The 10,780-nt window shown below is 40.6% G+C and overlaps 1 protein-coding gene across 3 annotated transcripts in view; it reads left to right on the top strand.

Annotated features, from left to right (window-relative positions):
- The window catches only part of LOC143125341 (uncharacterized), a 263,904-nt gene that overhangs the window by 1,299 nt on the left and 251,825 nt on the right, over positions 1-10,780 (top strand). The gene's annotated exons all lie outside the window — the stretch shown is intronic.

The following is a 10,780-nucleotide window of genomic DNA, read 5'->3' as shown; positions in this document are numbered from 1 at the left end:
TTGTTCAGGCATGTTATCAACCTGGACATACACATTAGAATGGTAAATGGCCTGCATTTATATAGGACTTTTCCAATCCTCTGAACGCTTTACAATTTCATGCCTGACCCTTTCACACACACACACTCATACACTGATGGCAGAGGCTGCCATGCAAGGCGTCATCAGGAGGACTATGGGGTTCAGTGTCTTATGCAAGGAATCAGGTTCGAACTGGCAACCTTCCGGTTGCTGGACTTTTCATACAGAGGGTTATTATCAGTTGTCAGTACTGTACGGATAACTGGGTTGTGCTATTAAGTGCATGAAATGAATAGTCATTGTCCTGCACAACTGTGCAAAGTTGAAGTTCCAGTTCTTCTGTTTATAAGTATGCGAGGCCGCCCTCCTCCAACGAGACTCTCGCGATGACCGAACGCCCCACTCTCTCACTCACTCATGCAGTCATTTATAACTTTTTCTGCTGCGTAGGTGGTGGGCTTTGTCTATTAGGGGTTTGCCTGGACGTCACATTCTGGGCTGCATGGCCATGTTGGAGGCACTCGGCGTAAAAAACTGAATTAAGTACAATGGAGTATTAAACACTTTGGATACCTTAAGTGATTATAATCATGTCTAAACAACAGAAAAGCTCATCAAAAGGCTGTTACGGTGTATTGGCAGCGCAGATCCATGAGTTGGGTGAGGGAGACGCATTACCAAGTCCAACAACAAGCGCCCCCCTTCCTTTGATAACTTCTGGCATTATTCTCCGTTCTCCCTGGTTTTTTAATAACTTTTGGAAGTCGATACCTACTCCAGATGTTTGTCTCGGTCTGACCTATTGGTACAACCTAAAACACGGCAATAATTAACCATTTCCCTTGACGATGTTAGGGATTTACTTCAGTGCGTAATGCTTTATGGCAATATGGCGACGTCCCAATCTGGTGACATGCCGTGCAAAACCCTAATTGGCTGTCGTCTGAAGTGGACTTGTCTCTGTCACTATGGGCAAGGGTCAGGTGGCATGTGGAAACATGGGTGGTAAGCAATCTTGTAGTACTCGAGTCTGTGACCAAATTTATTGATTCGTGACTTGACTTGGACTTGAGTACTGAATGACTCGAACTTGGACTCAAAGTCGTGCTCACAAATTGAGACGAGGACTCATCTGTTTTTTTGTAATATGCTATTAGGCTATAATTCGCGAGGGTGAAACCACGACACCCGCGAACGCACCTAAAGCTGCCATATAGCTGGAGCGCGCTTCCCTAAGAAGCACCAGGCAGAGCTATCACAGCGGTAGACAAACTCCTTTAAAAGTTACCGCTCTCCCAACATCTTGACTGTTTAAAATAGACATTATCCATGAACAGACATAATCATGTTTGCCACAAGCATGTTAACACCATTGATTTTTTTTAAATAAACAGAATAGAGTTTTAAATAAACTAGAGTGAGTTCAAACGGTAAAATGAAAGTTCATAGCAGCTGCCATTGGGATGCGCTGGTGAGGACGTGCCTATGAGCTGCGCAACCACAGTTATGTTTAAAGGTCCCATATTCTTTTTCAACAAGTCAAAATAGACCTATGGGTTGCATAAAACATGTCCCTGAAGCTGTTTGCAAAAAATCCCCTCAGGGTCCCCTTACACATTATCAGCAGCTCGAGACTTGCCAGTTTCAGTCCCTTTCAGAATAGGCTGTTTCTGGGGCCTGTTTCCTTAAATGAAAATGAGCTGTTGTTGGCCATGCCCCCCTCCGGAACTGATTCCATGTTTACATCAACGGGCTGCATGGTCGTAACGTATCGGTTTCATTACAGGGTGATGGAGGAAGTTTTAAAGCATTTGTGAAATTGGCTGCCTATTATCGGATGGCCTGGGTCGCTTCCAGCATAGGCTAGGCTATGCTATATGGCCTTTGGCCTCGTACCTAAACTAGGTTAAATTACAGCCGCCGGGATAACGTTTACCAACCCTGCTCCCACTCGTGTCATATTGCTTAAATATGCCAACAAGAACGAGACGTGTTCTGGGGAGTTTCTGTTTGTATACAGTACTTGAAATATGGATGATCAGGTGCGTGAAAGACGTATGGATATTTTGTGTAGCCTAGCCTACTGTTGGAAACGATAGGCTATGACACAAATGGAGGATCTTCGACAGGAAGTTCCTAACCTAATGGGTGAGAATTTTCAGATGGAGGTGGGTAGCCAGCGCCATATGGCTCTGGGGGTGGTAACATTCAAATTTCCCTTATTGTGACATCTCAATAAGGGAAATTTCTGACTAGCTCACAGAAGCGCATAGTTTCTGACATTAACCTCACTCAACTAACCCACAAAAACTCAACGCATGGTTTTGTTTTGCAAATGGAGTGTTTGTAGAAGCATCAGAGACCCAAATGGAAGTACAAAAGCACAAAGTGAGTTTTGCATAATATGGCCCCTGTAACTCGGACTCGACTTGATCAATAGAGACTCGACTTGAATCGGATGAGTAGTGGACTCCAGTGTTGGGGTCGTTACTCAACAAAAGTAATGAATTACACTTTACTCGTTACTGTAAAAAAATGTAATGCCTTACATTACTTCTTTACGCTCTATGGAAAGTAACACATTACATTACTTTTGCGTTACTGCATTGAAATGTTTCTATGGACGCTGTTATTGATATTGTCCCCTTTTATTTATTATTTAATTAATTACGTTGTATAAAACATTAGGTAGCATAATCTAGTCTATTACACTACTCCAACCCAGGTTGCGCTGTAGGCCTACCAGGCATTTCTTACAAATAGCTGATCATTGCTTTGTTTTACTGAAAGCTGCCTTCAAGTTCACAAAAACACCACCTGCTTTTAAAAATGTCCTAAATTCGAATTGCTTTATGGAAACGTTGCTGCCCTGCTCACGCACCCATCCTCGCGATGTTGAATGTTGACACATACACAACTTGCAAAAAAATGAACTGCTTTGAGTGATGTGCGCTCACGAGTTGCACACCTTCTGTCATTAATAGCCTATTAAATGCTATTGTTCACATTGAAAACAGTGGCAGTCCTAGATTGTATAACAACCTGAATCTTTTTGGAGGCAATTCATGGTGTGAATGACTTCAGACTGGTCATTAATTAGTTGTGCCACTGTTTCCTGCTCTCCCGCTCAGTATTACAGTTTTTCTCAGTCGCTTTGGTGCTTTTCTCAGATCAGAATGAAAATTCTCATAATTATTAGTTCAACCTCCACAACATTTAGTCATTTGTGCACATCATAGTAGCAATTTCTCCTTCCTCTGAACAAATTGCAAATGCTTTTGAACATGTATCAGTTGCTTTGTCATGTCAGTCAAAATGAACTATACTTATGGATGCTGAATAGTCGGTCCCAATAAAACGAATAGTCTTCATTTCATTGCTTGAGTCATTACATACAAAATTGGTGAACTAGTTATCACATTCACATACAGTAAAACTGTGAAACGTACATATTCAGTGTCTTGTACACACTTACTCCCCTAACAACAGCAATTTGTAACTTGTACTGTAGTTTTCAAATGGCTGTACAAGTACTGTATAGGGCTGTCTTGAGCATTTTCAGGTAGTGTCACCGAGTTCTGACCTTTTTTTGCATGGGAAAACACTTAGAGCATAAATTGTTGTAATGAAAACATGACAAAGCCATCTTGTTCATAAACGATGGTGTCAAGACTTCTCATTTTGATGACACTGGCAGTTTCATTGACATAAATACTTGCTTTTGAGGAATGGACTATCCATTTTGAGCAAGTGATGTGCTTTTGCAGGTTATCCACTAGGTTTTGCAGTTTGCAATAATTGTTTTGAGAAATGCACTTACTGCTGTGCAAATGTTAATAGTGATGTGAGAAAGCACCAAAGCAACTGAGAAAAACTGTAAGCTAACAAATAATTTGATGGGTTTTATTTTTTGTGAATGTTCTTGTCGCCCTCCCAGAAGATGCACAGATACACACACAAACGGGTCATTCTATAATACGGGGTACATTTCCCATCTCCATCATAAAGATTTAGTTATTATCAAAAAAATAAATTGTTATTGAATCAATTTTGAACAATTATGCTAATAAAACACCCTTTCACTAATAACAATGCTTTATATTTATTTTAGACCCAATTTATCCACAATTTTAATTTCCCCTTGGGGATCAATAAAGTATATATCTATCTAAAATACAGAGGTGGAAAAAGTACGAAAATATTGTACTCAAGTAAAAGTACCAATACCTTGATGAAATATTACTCAAGTACAAGTTAAAATACCGATCTGAAAATGTACTCAAGTAAAAGTAAAAAGTAGTTCATTTAAAATGTACTTTAAGTAAAAGTTACTTAGTTACTTTTTTTTTGGGGGGGTACCAGAACAACCAGTTTTACCAAAGACTTTCTAATGAGGAGATACAGCACTCAAAAAATCCTCCATAGTAATGCATGGGGTTAGTTTGTAACGCCAATATGGCGGTTGTCTACACATCATATGTTTACACATATCACAACCCTTCCGCGGCAAAGCGTCGACATGTGAATACATTGAGCCAATCATGTGGTGTGTTGTAAAATACATTGAGCCAATCATGTGGTATGCTGTGAAGACATCGTGCCAATCATCTGTTGTGATCTCGCTGCTGGAGCAAGATTGGTGTCGTGAAGCCTTACGCACACGCATTTCTGCTGAAATAGATGCACGATAAGTGCCCAAAAAGTGTTGCAATATGGCCGCCGAGTGGAGATACTTGCCTGAAAAGGACGTTGAGAAATGGAGATCGATCTATGTGAAAAATCACCGGAGTTCTCCTTTAAGTTTGAGCAGTAGTTGATTTTCAAAGTTAGTTGCACTCATCCTTGGGTCGTTTTGCAATGAACAGTAATCCAGCACAACTGAAAAGCCCCTCACAGGCAGCTGAGGCAGGCAGGCCAATATTGAGTTGCAGAGAGTTTTTTTTATATTTGGAAACGAGCAGAAGGTTCAGCAGATTAAAGGGCGTCGTACTGGGGGGGAAAGTGGGAAGTATAGGGCCCCAATGGAGGAGAGGGCCCGTGAAAAGTGGAATACAGTGGGCACAACATTTTCACCAGGCATTAGTAATAAGTGGAATAACACAGGGGAAAAGTATTAGACACGCTAAGAAAAAGCACTAAGGCAAGGAAAGGGAAGGAACGAGCTGGAATCTGTATAGAGAGTAGTTATCCTTTCTATCTGTGCAAATTAATATAAGCTTGGTTAGTAGCCTACATATTGATGGGGTATAAAAAGGTTTTTCATTACCAAGGTATCACACAAGAAACATTTCATGATGGATAAAAGCAAAAAGCTCTCCCAAGACCTTTGCAACCTTATTGTTGCAAAACATATCAATGAAACTGGTTACAGATGCATTTCAAAACATCAGAATCTTCCAGTAAGCAGCATGGGAGCCATTATCTGCAAGTGGAAGAAACATCACTGCATCATCAACCGGCCATGCACAGGATCTCCTTGTAATATTTCTGACCAGGGAGTCAGAAGGATAGTCAATTCCAAGAGCCAAGGACCACTCGGAGAAAGCTCCAGAAAGACTTGAAGGCAGCCAATTCAATTAAATAGTTCTGGAAGTAACTAAAGATCAGGATTCACAAGAGGGACCCTGGAATCTGTTTAGAACAATGGGCCAAAATCAGACCTGATACTGCGACCAATATGTTTTGTCATACAGGAAATGTCTTGAAGCTGTCTTTACAAACAAAGGCTTTTACACAAAGTATTGAAGAAATTTCAGTAGGCACGTTCAATACTTCTTTCCTCTGTCATTCCACTTTAATACACAAAACTCTTATGTTTGGATTTTTTTATATGTGTGTTAATATAATGTGTGGTGAAAATTTCGAATAGACTCACTGGAAGTTTAGGCTAATTACTTAAAAAAATAAGCGTTCAATACTTATTTCCACCATATATTTATTTAACCTGAATATTTTAATTTCCAAATTAAATGTCAAAATGAATGTCAGACGAAATTTAAAGTTTGACTGACTGGATTTTGTATACAAAACATAGTGAAAACTGTGTAAGGTCACTCTCACTCTCCCTTGCTAAAGAGCTGAATGGTTTAGTCCGCCTGCACGATTCATAAGGTAGTCTATCTTTTGTTTATTTAGTTGAGCATCGCTAGTAGTGGACCGCTAATTGTTTTGCTGCTGGTGCAATGTCTTTCTCCAAGAAAGCCAAGTCAGGTTACTAAAAACAAAGGCCAAAACAGGAAAAAGAGAGACATCAAAATGAGGGGAAACGACTGCTAATAAACTTCTTTCCAAAGAAAGGTGAGCACAAACGTCAAAACACGAAATCCCATGGTGTTTGCTTAAATATCTCCGCAATCATTAGTGCTAAAACGAACTGAGACAACCGATTGGAATAGCGGAAAATACACTTTCATAGGTTAGGCTAATCTGATGCATTTCGTGATCCAGTCTCCATCACTTTCAGAAAGACTGCATGGCGCCAGCTTGATTCATGTCCTGTTGTAGGCTACATGCTGATCTTTATCACTAGGCTAGTGGTTTAGGGTGCGATTTTTTTCTCTCCCTTTCCGTTTTCGTTAGTCTTTTTTTTTTTACTCAAGTAATGGATGGGATTTTTGATGTAGCGAAGTACAATACTTCACTCAAAATGTAATCAAGTAAAATTTAAAATACCGATTTTATAAACTACTTAAAAAATACAAAATACAGAGAAAAACTACTCAATACAGTAATGTGAGTAAATGTATTTCGTTACTTTCCACCTCTGCTAAAATATTAACTAAATGACTTCTACAGCCCATATTATTGACTGTCTCCAACTACAGAGTCATGCATTCAACTTGACTAAACATGATGTTATTAAGTTTAACAATCTATTTTTTGGAAATTAATTTACTAACTGTTATAACATCAGTTATATACAATGTCTATTTCTGTATTATGCAAGATTTAAGCTTAAAAAATATATCATTTTGGTCCGTCTCATTCTCATTCTTGTCAACTCTGTTATAAAGCTGCTTAAAATCCACACAGACTTTGAATATGAAGCATGACGCCTACACAGAGAGATGTTAAAGGAGAAGTTCGGTGTGAAATTGACCTTAGCTGTACTGAAAGATGTTGCCGAGTACTCACATGTGTCCAATAGGCACCTTCACTCACCCCTTAGCATTCCAAATTACGCCGTTTTTAGCCGAGTAGCTGTGGGGGCATAGCGTAGCCTATGCAACTAAATCGCTATTTTTACAGCACTAAAAAGGTTCAGCTTCTGAATCATGCATGATTTGAGCCGGGCCTATTTTGCTCAGGATCCGTGCTGCTTCATAGTAATTCCTCCAAGGCAGGGCTGTACGTTAACTTTTTTTGCAAGTAGCACTGGTGCTACAGAGGTTAAAAGTTTTGTAGCACCAGCCACAAATTCTGTAGCATCGATATAAAACCTCTAAAATCTCTAAAAACAATCACAAGTAGGGCAGTTCATCAATTGTGGTTGGAATCTAGGCCTACTGCAACTGGATTGATAAAAGGTCATGTAGTTGCAAACATCTCACCTGGTTACATTGTGTTTAAGATTAACAAAAGCTATCAGCATGATGTGTTATTTCGTTGTTGTGATTTTGTAAAAACAAAAAAAAACAATCCCTGACAGTTCCATGCAGTTCGACTTTTCAACAAGTAGGCCTATCAGGAAAACAGGTCATGCCATGGATTTTTTGTTATTTTTTTATACATAGCCTATGCATTGGAAGTCAGTTCATTTATTTTTGAATACTGTAAGTAGAAGATATGCTGAAGATTTTATTCCACTAACATTTAATTCACGTTTAGTTCATATGTCTAAGTTTTTAGATTAGAGTAGGCCTACATTCAACCTTATTGTCATTGCACGAGTGAAATATCGTTTTACATCCAACCAGTGGTGCAAATGAGTAGGCTAACTGACATGTCAAACAGTGCACCCATGAAATGCATCCCTAGACTGTTCCATACACATAAGCTACAGTAGGTAGCCTGCTGAATATAGCTGAAGGTCTGTGGCTAACGCAGTCGTAATTAAAGTGTCGTGAAGGTTTTTTTTCCGAACCGATCATGTTCTTGTATATGTATATGCACTACTAAGCGAGACTGTGTTACGCATAAAGCATGAAGTGGGCTCATGACAGATTAAAGCGAACATCGCGGTGGACTTTTTTCTTAGAAGTTTTAGATCTGAATGGTATTGTTTGGATACTAAGTTGTTCGTTTTAAACTGAACTAAAAGTGCAAAGCAACAAGGCGATTGCCACAAACTTCTACTTCTGCTTGCCTAATCTGAATTTACCTCAGCCCGGTCGGAAGATACTGTAACGTCGGCGCATAAAGACTGTGTTAGCGTTCTCCAGCGAAAGGCATGCTGGGACACGAGGGTGAACATTTGGGGGGTTTATGTCGTTATTCTCCTAAGTTATAAGTGTAATGTTAGCGTCTTTATTGTGACATGTTTCCCTTTTAGTTCTCCCTCGTGTGTGATCCTTTTTGTGTGGGGGGCCGCGACCTCCCCTGTATGTGTGTAGTGTGTGTCTGCTTGACTTGCCCCGTGTGTATTGTATTCTGTGTCTTAGTATTGGTCTGTGTCCCTGCCCTCGTTCGTGAGCCAATAAAGCTGTCATTGAACAACGTTGGTGTCATGTGCATTAAACGTTACAATACTTTCGCTTTAGGCTTCTCCGATTCGCGAGGACAATTTGCAAGGTATTGTTTGATTTGGAGTTGGATTGTTTGGATACTAGGCCTACAAACAAGTAAACATGCTTTTTAATCGCGTAGACTGCAACTACCAAGTTGAAATCAAAGTAGCCTACTGTACATCGATTCCCCTCTCACAGAAGCAGCCTATACATACGCACTTCAAACAAACAAACAAGTGTTTCACAGGGAACCTACACCGGGCGCGTAGCCTAACTGAAGCGCTCCGTTCGCAACGCGCAAAAACAGATGACGGGTCTATTTTTTTAATGTAGCCTATGCGCCGCTATCACATCTGGTGTAGCCAGCTGCACTGATCACAGTAGAAGGTAATTGCTGTAGCCTCCCTGTCAGTCTCACACGCATGCATTGTATTGCCATCAGCAAAACTGTATCGCACCAGTGCTACGTTGGTAAATCATCCATCGCACAAACTAATTTTTTTGTAGCATGTGCGACATATATGTCGCACTGTACAGCCCTGCTCCAAGGGGATTAATCCACAAGGGTACAATCCAGTAGCCTAGAAATCTAGACGCGCCCTAGCGGCAGCGAATTACATTTGCTGCCAGGGCTAGTCTAGCAACTCTCCGTTGGCTTGTGAGCTCCAGAAATCGAAACTTAATCAGGCCAAAGAAATCGTGTATAGAGTCGTTAGGTGGGCTTAAAATAATGATTGATGGCAGAGTTGCAACGGTTTGGCTTGAATTCCCCTACTTGAAAACAAATAAGATGGATGTTGCTGCTGGCGAACAGTGTGACACTAGTTAAGCTTTTATTAAGTTGGCAAACGTTTGAACTAGCCAACTAGCTCCGCTGGTGGGAAACGCATGGGACTCATAGCGCTGCCGCTGTCCTATTGCGTGCAGAGGGAATTTGAAAGACAACTGATTATCCCGCCCCTCGGACTGAGCACTGCGAACGGTGAGTGTCCAGACCCTACATTTTAATGTGGGTCTGGCTCGTCAGGCTAACAATCCAGAGGAATCCAGTGTAACTATATCCAGTGTGAATGCTCTGTTTAAAATGCTCCGGCCACGTCTCACGTGCCCTCGGTAACCCATAGACAGTAAAAGAACCACTCTTCTCCGATAGAGCTTCCGTGTCTGGTAATTAGTGCTCTCCCTCCCTCTGCAGGTTTGGCCAAGCAGCCTTTTATCATCAGCTGACTGCATGATGTTAATTACGTTTAAGCAACCGGTTGGATAAGCCCATATAAATATTTTTATTATAAAGAATCTGTAGCGGTCCGCTACAGTACCAGCTGAGTTATAGAAACAGGAGTTGATAATGTACACACACACCCACACACCCACGTCTATACACTAATACAGACAACACTGATACACACTTTCATGCATGAAAGAGCTTATCTGTGGGACTGTTATGCACATGTGCCCACTATGAACACTTTAGAGGATGAGACTCTTAGGCAGACTTTTACACTTAAACACGTGTGTGTTCAACCTTTACCACACACACCCACATACGCATGCATACCCCCCCCCCCCCCCCACACACACACACACCTAGAGAAATGAGATAAGATCTCCCCTGCAACACCCTCAGTGTGTGTGTGAGTGAGTGTGTGTTACATGATGCTCTGTTAATAGAGCTCTTTCCCTCTCGAAGGAAAGTCTGTATAGGTCGATTATCGAATGCAATGCAAAACGAGGGAGCCCATTCAAGATTTGTTCCAGAAAAAACTAGTATACTTTGTTGTTTGTGGCAGTTTGGCCAAATATAAGTTAATAACAGACAGTAAAAACTTTGGAATTGTTTGTATAAACTTTGAATAATATCAAGACAACAGACTGCATTTTTGCATTGCATTCGATAAGCGACTTCTACAGACCTTCCTTTGAGAGGAGCTGGGGAGTCACTTGGTAAGTCTTATTTATAGTCTTCTGTAACAAACTCTGGGTTTGTTAACTACGTTGTTGGTGCTTCGTTTTATGTGTAGGGAACCTGAGCAAGCTACTGACGAGGTTTGGTGCTGTTTTGAATAATATTACTGGTTAAAAAAAAATGCTAC

Source organism: Alosa pseudoharengus, unplaced genomic scaffold (assembly GCF_046254945.1).
Source record: "Alosa pseudoharengus isolate Yale_2024_CS ecotype anadromous, Long Island Sound unplaced genomic scaffold, YU_APseudo_1.1 YU_APseudo_1.1_scf_1, whole genome shotgun sequence".
NCBI classification, from domain to species: Eukaryota; Metazoa; Chordata; class Actinopteri; order Clupeiformes; family Clupeidae; genus Alosa; species Alosa pseudoharengus.
Note: the sequence above shows the minus strand (reverse complement) of the source record. Positions and strands in the feature narration are given on the sequence as shown.